Source organism: Herpailurus yagouaroundi, unplaced genomic scaffold, assembly GCF_014898765.1.
Source record: "Herpailurus yagouaroundi ecotype Mexico unplaced genomic scaffold, PumYag 100, whole genome shotgun sequence".
NCBI lineage: Eukaryota > Metazoa > Chordata > Mammalia > Carnivora > Felidae > Herpailurus > Herpailurus yagouaroundi.
The window spans coordinates 40,356,088-40,368,736 of NW_024412391.1; positions in this window are offsets into that span (position 1 = coordinate 40,356,088).

Sequence of the window (12,649 nt, forward strand, 5' to 3'; positions counted from 1 at the left end):
GTGTATGTATGTGTATATATATACACATACATACACACACACACACACACATACATATATACATACATACATGCTAGCTTCTCGCATTCCTAGTCAGATTTTCAGGGCTCTATAACCATATATTCCAATTAGCTTGGACTCAATATCCAATAAAGAGAGGGACAGAAAATTACCAACCTTCCTGAAAGAACACCAGGGCAATGCTCTGGCAATTGCTCCACGCCTTTAATAAAACCCCTGAATAATGGGTCATGGCCTTCACATGTTTCTGTCTTAAAGGGAGGAGAAAAATGTAGGACATAATGAGAGGAGTTGTTCATTTAACAATCATTTATTGAGTCCCTCCTCTGGTAAGTCCCGCACTGCTCTAGGTAGTGAGGACACAGTGAGGTAAGAGGAAGCAAGCTCCCCATGCTCGGGGAGTTTCAGTGTAGCGAGGACGGCTGTGTGTCTCTCACCCAGGTAACATGCCATTCAGGAGTTCCATCCTGCACCGGTTGCTGTAGAAGGTGCTGGGAGAGGGGTAGACACAGTGATGAACAGGCTACGTTGCTCCTTGGGGCCTGAATAATCGAGGCCAAAAGAACATCCATTAATTCAACAAATATCTATTACTAAACTACTGTTTTTTAGGTACTACAGTAGATATGAAGGATACAAAAAATGAAAAAGACATGGCTCTCTAAGAGCAAGGAGTCTAAGACAGAAGACAGACATATAGTTAAATAGAAATTGGTCAATCAAAGGCCTTGGTGGAGGGGACACGGATGGAGACAAAAGCTTTTCATCCTGGGTAGGGCCATGGGAGAGACGGGACCAGGAGTTTCCTGTAGAAGATGCTCGAGTTAGAGACATTTCACAGGTGGACCAGTGTGAGAAGGTGTACAGTAGGAATGCTTCTTTCTTCCTCCTGTTGTTTCCATCCAGATGGAAAGGTCAGACATCCTCAGCCTCTCAGTACCTCCTAAACCCTTTTTCTGGAGAAGGAATGCCTTAATCAATTGGAGGATGTTGGAAAAGAACATTGGGCACACTTGCTTCAACCCCTCCTCCTTTCCAGGCAAGCTTGCTCTTGTGTGTTCCCTAGAGTTCCAAGTTAAGGAACTGCGGGTGCACTGCAGTCTTCTGAGGTCTTCCAGTGTCTTCTATGATTATTTGGAACACTCTTTCCATTTCTAGAGTTGAGCTAGCAAGCTCATTTAGCTCACACTCAAAATTCTCTGACCTTAACTTCATCAATTATAAGGTTGATCTCTGGCTTTCATCAACCTTATTTCTTATCTTTTTAAGGAGCTGTTAGTTATTGGGAACCCCTCTGAAACTCTAACAGAAGGGAGTTTCAGGCAGAAATGCTCACCTGGAGAGAGGAAGGTACAAATCACTTTCAGAACTGCAAGTTCAGTTTGAGAGGGGTGTTTGGAGTCAGCTGGGATTGTCCTGAGGTGAGCCTGGATTCACTGGCCAAGGTGACACCATGGAAAGCCTTGTAGTTCCGCAGGGGAGTCTGCTGAAGGGTCTTTCCAGACAAGTACATCAACACATACACACTTCAGGAGCATTGCTGTGGTGGCAAAGTGAGAGGTGAAGCCAGGACCCAGGGAACCTACCAGGAAGTAGCTCCAATGAAAGATGACTGTGGAATAGAACGGAAGGCAGAGGCCCTGAGGGGTGATGAGCACAGAGAAACCATTGTAATTATGGCCTGAACCCTGAAATGAGGACGAGAGGAGCAGATGAAGAACAGTTACACATCTGTGGTTTGTTTGTAACTTGTTGAGATTAAGCGCTTTGTGGATAGTCACAGTCCTGTGATGGGGTAGGCAGTTCAATGGCAGCTCTCTAAGTTTGGAGTTCAAGAGAAAGGTCTGTGCTGCAGTTGAACTTCAGGACACAGGTGGGCTCAAACTCAGGGTGTGGAGCCTGAAAAGAGGAGTAAGACTGGGGCGCCAATAGTGTTTCTCTGGGTACAGATCCTCTGGGTACAGCTCCATGGCAATGGATACCATCTCTGTATTGGAGTTGTTATCCCCAAATCCTCTGCAGGAGCTGTACCATAACTGACCTTTGACCTCTGGGTAGGATCACTGAGGACCATGCAGACAAATGAAAAAATGGTTCCTAATCACAAGATTTTGGAACAATATTGTTGTACAGGTTTTTAAAAGTCCTTTGGTGTAGTTTTCTGTCATGAAATCAGATACTTTAACAAGAAAAGAAAAGACTAAAATTGACCACTCTATCCCATTCAGTCGCCTGAGCTGAACCATCAGTTTAGGAAGTGACTGGAGTAACTTTTCTTAACCTCTTTGCCATCAGTACCCTTATTTGCAATTGTGAGATCCCACAGCAATTACTTAACAACATTTAGGGGACAATTAAATTACATATTGTATGTAAATCACTCAGTATTTCTGGCACATAGTAAGCACTCAATAAGCAATGATCATTGTTAGTATTTGTGAAGGAGTTGAATATTTTGGTGATACCATTCCAATTATTCGTGTACAGGTTACCCACAGCAATATTTTTTTCAGTACAAACTAGTTTTTCCTTTTCTACCTCTTCCTTCAGGGAAGGTGAACTAATTATAATATTATCTATTATCAAACATAATTAGGAAGAAAATATGATAAAGACAAATCACTATAAAATGGGTGTGTGTGGGGGGGGATATTTACAACAATGCAGTTCCCATCTGGCTATAGTAGGGTGATGACCCCTGCTGGGTAATACCACACACATTGTTTACCAACAAACTTATCCAGTTTGAACAAAATCGTTTCTCCCTAAAAATGTGGTGTTAGGGGAAATAGTAAATGAACTCTTAAGCTTTCAAAATGATAATCTAGCATTACTTAAAAGTCTACAAATTTGTTCCTAAATGTATTTAAATCTTACCAGCGAACATGATGCTTGGTTATTAAAAAGTAATTCTGGAGAAATTAGCTTGCAGCTACAAAATTAATATAATTCATTTATTACTTGCAGCCACAAATCAAGATGCTGTTAACACTGCTACACACAATTTAATATGCACAGTAAGTTTCCATATGGCTTCAATTTTAGGTTTCTGGTCACTCCATTGAATCATTTATGAATAGCCCGGCATGTCAAGTCAGAGGGCACTTGACCCAATCGAAGTATGAAACACTGGCTTTCAAATTATGGAATTAAATGTTTGGCTTATTTCTTATTTTTATTATATTAGATAAATATATTTTTAAAATCTATAGGCCAACTACTATGTGGAGATTTAGTAATGGAGAAAAACCAAAGCACCCAATCTCGAAAACTAGCCAAGACTTTTGTATTTTTTCTAGTTCCCAACTTTTTCTTTTCACTGTTTTTCCTTAGAAGATGAAGAAGGAGGAGAAACACACACACACACACACACACACACACACACACACACACATGCACACAGCCTATTTGACTTATTTAAGAAGGTTGAGATAAAAGAATTGTTCAGTTTAAACTCTCTTTTTCGTGATCCTGCCAGAGATGATAGGTGCTTTATGTTTTGTCACTAGATTTCATGCTTCCATGAGAAGGAGTTCAAGTTCCCTAATGAATGAGATACATGATTTGCGTCATTCCAGTAATAATTACTTTCCTTCTCGGGCCTAAAAGAGAGCAATTAGCCTAAAGAAAACAGGTCTCTCACCTGTGATTCCCTCTAATGTTTTATTTTCTTGGGATCTTGTGTCTCATGGACCACCATCATAGAGTCTCTCAATGTATTTTGTTCTGGGCACCTGCTTTTCTTCCTTAGCCATCCCCATTATGAAGTCTGGTTGAAGAGACCAGACAACTCAAATCACTTTTCTTCCAGACTTTGTCCCGGAAAGAATCTCTTTATCAATCATGATGAAGTCTGTGGTTAAGTCACTACATTTCACTCTATAAGTCTTGCCAGAGACTTTTTACTGCCATTTGTCAAAAGTTAAACTGACGAGATACACCTATGCTTTGGAGGGAAAAAAAAAAAAACCCTAGTGACAGAGTTAGCTTCTCAACTTTATATTTGGCAATTGCACCTTTTCGCTTCTGTTACATACAGGAAGAGGGGTTGACTGAGGGGAGAGGAAGTTTGGGGAGCCAAGAAGACAGAAGGGAAATAAGCTTTGCTCGGATATGTACCAGACAAGGATGCTCTCACTCAAAACAGGGGCAAGGCTACGTGAGGGAAACAGGCCCAAGGGCTACTGTTCTCAAACTAACATCTTTGTAGAAGACTTCTGTGTTTTGATCCTAAGCTAGAAAATATGATGCAATTAGGAAACATTCTATAAAGATCAGTGAAGAAAATTAGAAATGTAACACTGGTAACTGGTAACAACTAGTGAAAAATGCTTGTTGTGATAATGATTGCTTCCATCTGAATACCTATGTTATTTTGCATGGATTATCACAACAACCTTTTTGACAAATTGTGGCAAATAAATGTAACTACTAGTCTCAAATCTGGAAAAGCAGTGAAGTTAGGTGACTTGCCCAAACTCACACTGTTAGCAAGTGGCAGAATTTAAATTAGGTCCAAGTCTTTCAAAATTCAACTCCACAGTCCGTCCATAGCACAGCTTAAAAAAAAAAAAAAAAAAAAAAAAAAAAAAAAAAAGGAGAAAGGAGAAGGGAAGGAAGGAAGGAAGAAAAGAAAATACCCTGGCAATGTCTAAGTTCAGTTGTTTTAGTAAAGTCGGGGCAAAGTCTTGCTTTAAGGGTGAGATAAGCATGACTTATGTATTTTGTAGAAACTGTGTTCCATAACACTATTTGCATATTGCGAGTTTTAAGGATCAACTGGAATATTTTACCACTACCCTAAACACATAAGATGTTTGCAAACATTGTAAATCTAACAGTCTGGATATAGGCCCAGCCCATGGAAAAGGGTGCACCCTAATAGAAGATCTGAAGCGCTGCTGACCCATTTGGGTGACTGATTATTACAGCTGGGAAGAGACACTGTTAACAAGTGTCTTAGAAGAAGAAAATATAAGAAAAGGAAATTTGAATCATGGCCTCCTTTTGTCTTTCCCAATCTGAAAATGCATTGCCCGTCCATCTCTTGACTTCCTGGGATACTTACTCCATCATTTGCTCATATTGTGTTTATTCCTTTTATGAACATTAAAAATTCTACATTATGCCCATGTAAAGCCATATGCTCTATCCAATTGCAAATCCTGGTCACACAGCTGATTCACAGAATTCAGTATAGCACTCAACACAATGTCTTGCACACAGCAGGTGCTCAATAAATGTTTGCTTAACTGAATCCATCTATTTTGTACCCCAATAATACCCTATGTGTTTACCAAGTGCTATTCTTGTCGCAGAAGATGAGACTGAGTCTAATTTGTGTTTAGGAACAGTTTAAAATGCTAATTTCTTGCCTGGTTTCCGAATACCAAGTATCCAGGCCACCATGAGGAATCTGACATATAGACAGTGCAAAAAGGCACCCCACCGCCTGAATAAAAAATAACTGTATTTTGTGTATATTGTTTTCTCCAGGGGATCCCAGAAGGAAGTAGAATCCCTTTTAATGTCTTCTAATAAGCTTAGAAAAAGCCAGCACTGCCCCTTTAAGAAACCATTTATGTCAAAAGGTTGGTCAGAGGTCAGGCTATAAAACTGCAAGATTAGTACAAAGTACTAGTGAGTACACGGTCCTAGTTGTTTGTTAATGGAAGGAAAAACTCAGCTTCAAAGGGCAGAAAGCTAGGCAGGAAAATAATGAGGTGGAGGAGAATTACTCCCTTCTGATTGGAAAAGGATCATTACGAGGGAATCACACTGAGGAGCCCTAGTGGGGCTCTGATCTCTCCCTTCCAGCTTTTCCTAAGCGATGTGGGGCAGAAAACCACATGGGTCTAACAGCTGAGCAGACACCAAGCCCCGGCTTCCTGTTTCAGCAGAGATATAGGAGCTGTGTGGTTAGATAGGGAGGACTGGATAGCAAACAAGAGAGAGGGAAGAAGAAAGGCGGACGTTGCCGTCATCGGCAGGGATCGCAGGCCTGCCTGTCCTAAACCCAGACAGCAGAGGCAGGCAACCTCTTAGAACTTAAAACTGTGGATTCCCATCTCCTCTGTTGGAAAGAGGTTTGGACGCCTGTTGGGCACACAATCAGATGAGATTAGGAGGGGACCGCCAACAGTTATTTGACAACAGTCAAAGAATAGTGAGAAGTATCCGATTGTGTGTCCTCATTATCTCATTCTCTATGTGTTACAGAACACAAACAATAGTGCTTAGAATTTTAAATAGCTGGGTAATAAAAACTCACCATTCTGTTGAGTGTTAACTTTTCCTCTCTTCCCAAAGAGAGTAATTTCCTTTCGTCCAAGAATGATTTCTTTTTAGGAACATACAGTTTCTGGCTGTGTGGTCATAAGCATATTGAGGGCCTGACTCTGCCAACCGAAGGGGCCCTTAGTCTTTGAGATCTCTATCGTTTGCTCCATTCCACAGGAGTGGCATTAGGGACATATTATTTATTAGTCTTAGCTATGGTGACTAAGCACCTGTCACTGTGAGCAGTGAGGTGTGTTTCTACTTGCTCAAGCTCTGTATTAAGTGTCTTGCTTTATAATATGCATTCTCCAGAAGCTGGAGCAGTATTTGTTGTGACTTCTCTGTCCCCCAGGCTTGGCGATCCTAGGAATACTGAGTATTAATACCAAGGTCTGTCAACAATTCTTCCAAGAGTCCAACGATTTTTAGCAGTCAGATGTCCTAGTGTACTTTCTTGACATACTGAACAGAGTTTCTATTTTTTTTTTAAGTTTATTTATTTATTTTGAGAGAGGGCAGGGGCAGAGAGAGAGAGAGACAGAGAATCCCAAGCAGGCTCTATGCTGTCAGTGTAGAGCCTGACACAGGGCTCAATCTCATGAACCATGAGATCATGACCTGCGCCAAAAGCAACCGACTGAGCCACTGAGGTGCCCCTAAATTTTTTTGAGAGAGACAGAGTGAGTGCAAGCAGGGAAGGGACAGAGGGAGACAGAGAGAATCTTAAGCAGGCTCCATGCTCAGCATGGAGTCTGACATAGAAGTCAATCTCACAACTGTGAGTTCATGACCTGAGCCAAAAGCAAAAGTCAGCCTTTTAACTACCACCCGAGTGCACCCAGAGTTTCTAAATTTTATGGCTAGATTAGGCCTTTAAAGTTTTGCTTGCTTGACAAATAGTTCAATATTTGACAAATTTTCCAATATTATTTCAGATAATACAGTATTGCATATTTATTGTAGAGCATCTAAGTTATAAATCTAGCTAACTCTCTTGACAAATATGTTTGCCTAATGAATGGCAAGGCCCGGTTCGAAGTGAGAATAATTGGACTCCTTGGAGTTTCTCCTCAGACCCTGGCAGTGTGCAGGAAGCCAGACCTGGGTGCTAGCCTGTCCCCTTTTCTTCCCACCCGACTCCACTTGACCATCATTTGAGCTTGAGTAAGCATGGTCCATACTGTGAAGGGTCATACCAGCAGGTCAGTAGCCCAAGAAGTGAGCTCAGAGCCATTTGGGAAGGGAATTCTGGGCCCTGGCACCGAAACTTGTCCAGAGGAGGAACAAAGACTCAAGGTGGGCATCTGTCTTTGGCCCTCTGTCCCTCTGCCTCTCTCTCATATGACCTCTTCTTACAGATGAATATTTGAGTAACTGGCTCAAGGAAGCTGTTAGGGATATATTTATGTTGGGGTTACTGGGATATATTCATATCATTTGATAAAGCTTATAAAATAACCATTTTAGCTGCCATTTGTTTAGGCATTTTAGAATGTTCCATAAAGCAAGTGATAAATTACAAAAATCTTGATTTTAACACACGTGAAGTATATCTACTCTGATAATCCATAAATTCACTTGTAAACACCCACACACATGCAGAAAAGTTGGATAAAAATGGTAGAGGAAAGACTGGGTTAGCTTTCTATTCTATTAAAAATTGTATTACCAAATTGTTGGTATATGAAGAGATGAGCAATGATTATATAGCCAAAAACTGTAGAGGAAGGTATTTTTTTAATTAATAAAGGTTTTTTTAACTTCATTTTTTTTTTTTTTTGAGAGAGAGAAAACAAGCAGGGGAGGGGCAGAGAGAGAGGGAGAGAGAGAGAATCCCAAGAAGGCCCCACCCTGTTAGTGTGGAGCTCCATGTGGGGCTTGAACCCATGAACTGTGAGATCAAGACCTGAGCCAAAATCCAGAGTCAGACGCCGAACCAACTGAGTGACCCAGGTGCCCCAGGGAAAGTTATTTTTAATTTGTCAACCAGTTAACTATTAAAAATATTGTGTGTGTGTATTTGCATTTCTTCATGTTTTTAGTATTCTCCAGCTTTTTAAAAATCTATAATGTATTGTGATTCGTTTCTTAAGTAAATATTCGTTTGTATTTTTCATGTTGCATTCTTTTTGTTAAAGATCTCCTCCCCCTCCATCCCAGTCATGTAAGCTCCAGGATCCACAAACCCAGGTGTGCCTCTGGGTCCAGGGTTAGAATTGATGAGCAAGGATAGGCAGTCCCAAGCCTTTCAGGAGGGATTAAGATCCAGAAAGGCAGAGTGACATCTAGAGAATTCAAAGGGATACAGAAGGTTTTTAAAAATCAGATTAGAAGCCATGAGCACTGAGTAAAAGCTAATGTATTCAGGTCAACAGAAAGAAAAAGTCAATATAAACTAAGACAATGTTTGAGTTACAGATATTTTTAATAGAAATATACTTCATCTTCTTTTAAGTCTATAAGTGAGCTGAATTAATTCAATAAAATATTTGGGTATACATATATATCCTTCAGTTAATGAATGAGATACAATTCATTTGTTATTTGGGGCCATTTGGTAAATTTATATATAAATAGTTAACATATAGCCCTGTAAATATACTATGTTGTTTTTTTTTTTAAAGCAAGGGGTAACACACACGGACTGTACATCATCTCATGGATGACAATTCTGGCTTCCTTGCTTACCATCTGTATGACCTTGGGCAGGCAACTTACTCTCTCTGGCCCTTAGTTTTTCTCCCTTGTAGATTTCACTGACTAGCAGCACCTGCCTCATAGCATTGATGTGAGGATTAAATGAGATAATACATGGGCAATGTTGAAAAAAGTGCCCAACCCAGAATCAATGCTGAATTCATGTTACCTCTAACTTGCTAATCAAACACCTTCTTTATGGGCCATGATAAAATGAATTTCAACCAAGCCAGGGTGAGTTATTACAAAACCTGAATCAGAATGTAGCCAAATAGGCTTGACTGAACAAATTGTTTCATCTTTAGCCCAGTCACATTGTGGCAGAGCTTCTGATAGGTCATGCAGTGTTACGCTGATGGGAGAACATGGCAAGAAAGAGATTAAATTAGTCATGAGCTTAACAAGTGATTGATATCATCTGTAACCCTCTAGGATTTTTCTGCATTGCCATGCTGACCAATTTAAAGCATAGCATTTACTCCCTAGGTCAGGTGTTTGAATTCTAGATTTACACGGAGCAACTTCCATCCACCTGACAATATATGGAAATGAATTAAAGAAACAGAATAAATCTCTAAGTGATTAATTGTCATGGCAATAAAAACTGAAATAGATTTGTCATGTGATCATAGTACAAGATTCCAAGTATTATAACTGATATCCAAAAATGTATATTTAAGAATTTTCTGCTGTAATGCAATTCTATTGCCAATTAGCAAGTTGTAGTAAGAAAATATTAGCATTTCCCTCTTTATCTTTACAATACATTCCTTCCCTTGAAGAATTAGCTTTGGGTCTATGATAATGACGTCTTAGAAAAAGAAACAATAAATGCTGGCATTAAGCAAAAGGCTCAGTATTTTTTCAGCCACAGACTCAATGACTGTCTAGAGAATAACGCGTGATGTTCATCGCACAAAGATTTCTGAAGAAGACTATTAGCACCATGAGCTTTTGTGGATTTTTTAATAACAATTTTCTACTAAAATACAAAAGAAATTAATAGAAGTAATTTAAACCATATTCAAAAATAAAGAAGAAATAAAAATTGGATAGTTCTTCTTAAGGTGACTTATCTCCCATAGGAATCTTAGATAAAAAGTAGCATTTTCCTCAATGTAGAGTCAGGAAATGTGGAATGGATGGGGAGGCCCACTGTTATGTATCCTAATTAAAGTAGGACCCATAGTACCTTTAGATGATTCATACTATGTCATTAAAGATGTGTTTGCAGGTCACTGGCACAGTGTGAACAGTGCCACAGTTAAGTTCTGTTAAGTTCCAGGTATGGTTATAATGGAGCCAGAACTAAGTCCTATAAAAAGTAAAAGAGGAGGACTTCTAGTTCAAGATGGCTGGGGCCATGTCTTGCCACCACTCTCTTCTCAAATTTCATTTAAAATGCAGGAAATGGGGTGCCTGGGTGGCTCAGTCGGTTAAGTGTCCGACTTCGCCTCAGGACATGATTTTGCCATCTGTGAATTCGAGCCCCACATCGGGCTCTGTGCTGACAGCTCAGAACCTGGAGCCTGCTTCAGATTCTGTGTCTCTTTCTCTGTCCCTCCCCATCTCACGCTATGTCTTTCTCTCTCTCAAAAATAAAATAAAAATAAACATTTAACATGCAGGAAGAGATTAAAAAGTTAAAAACACAGGGACGGTTAAGCATCTGACTTTGAGTCAGGTCATGATCTCATGGTTGGTGAGTTCAAGCCCCACGTCAGGCTCTGTGCTCTGTCCCTCCCCCCTCCTCAAAAATAAATAAACATTAAAAATATTTTTTAAAAAGTTAAAAACACAGCAACACTCAAAAGCTGGAAAACATAGCACCAGAACAGAGAATATTTCCTCAAATAAGTAACAGAGGGAGAGAATATACAACTGAAAAACCTACAACCACTCTAAGTGAAGGAAGGAAGGAAGGAAGGAAGGAAGGAAGGAAGGAAAGAAAGAAAGAAAGAAAGAAAGAAAGAAAGAAAGAAAGAAAGAAAGAAAGAAAGAAAGAAAGAAAGAAACTAACTTCCTGGTCCAGGTGAGTTTCACCGACAGAAACTCTAAGACCTCCAAACTCAGAAACAGCAGAGTCTAGGAGGACGATGAGAGAGACTGGCTAGTTAACAAATCAGGTGGCCTTAAAACACCTTAGGGCAGCTCCATAATCTCGTGCTTCTGGATTTGGCATCTGGCAGTGGATTTAATTCTGGAGTACCCTCTGATTTCAGAATTCTGACAGGGGAGACTTAACAATAATTGGTATGGGGCAATAGAAGTAAACAGCACTCTAACAAACGTATGGTCACTAAGACACTAGTCTCGACACCGAGAAGAAAACCCACCTCTACACTTGAAAGGAGAGCCAGTCCTGCCCCGTGGCATGGCTTCTTCCTCCAGCCAGCCAGCAGGGCTTTCCAAACAGGACCCAAATTCATGGGTCAGACAGAAAGTTTCATTTGAGCTGGGGAGATAACTCTTCCTAGCAATATTGTTTAAATTAGATCCTCATCTATAATATGAACAGACTGCAAAGAGTCACCAAACATCCAAGAAAAACTCCAGCATGAAACAGACATAATACCTAGCACACAGAACTACATCCAGAGAACAGAGAATTAACACTGAAAACAAAAGAAAATTTTAAGTACACTATTCTCCAAGAGATTTACATAGCCATCACATGTATAAATTTTAAAAGAAAGAGCAGGCTGCTATAAAAAATAAGTGAGAACTCCTATCAATTAAAAATAGATTGCTAAAAAAAATCAATACTTAATCTGAAATACAGAATGTATGGCATTGAACATCAAAGCAGAATTCTAGAACAATGTTCATGCAGGGTTAGTCAACGTCTCTTCTGGAGAAAAAAGATGGCATGGAAGAACATGGGACTTGTTCAGGGAAAGGAGTCGTTTAGTTTGGCTACATGGCAGTTATGAGCAGTGAGTATAGTGAGAGATCCTCCAGGTAGTACAAATTAGGGGATCTCCAGGGAGAAACTAAGGTGTCCCAGGGCTGTTGGAGAGTCAGTAGCTAGGAAATGTGGCAACAGAGGGAGCAGATCCAAGGTAGCTGACTGGTTAAGACTCAGCTGCCTTTATCTTCCTCTCACTGAGAGCTAATCCCAGGAGAGCCTGCAAATACAACAGAAAACATCTGGTTGTATATTCTGAGTATAGGAGCAAGAGCAAACTGCTTTCTAGCAGCTGCACTTCTCTGCAGGTAAACCGCTAAGGATCCAGGGATGCTGCCTGACCCACACTGGAAGGAATGCCCCAGTCTCGGGCTCAGCAACACTTTGGAGTAAACGCTAACTAGCCACAGGCAAGGGCATTCACCCATCTTCCAAAGGAATCCTACTGCACAGTATCGCTCCTTCCCTGGGGAAAAAAAAAAAAAAACCCTACCCCATGCCAGACTTTAAATAAACCATTTTAGTTACTCTTTGATAGACATAGAGTTTCAGTGAGGGGAATTTACCCTAGGATGTGTGTAAGAGCTTTGTAGGCAATAGAAGTGGCATTTACACTTGTGTCATTGGTGAACACAGAAATAGTGCTATGCTGGTACATGTTTAACATCTCGCTCTGCAGGGAGAAGCCCTTGATTGTCGCACTGACCAAATTTTGTATTGTAAATCCTCCCACCATGGCCAATA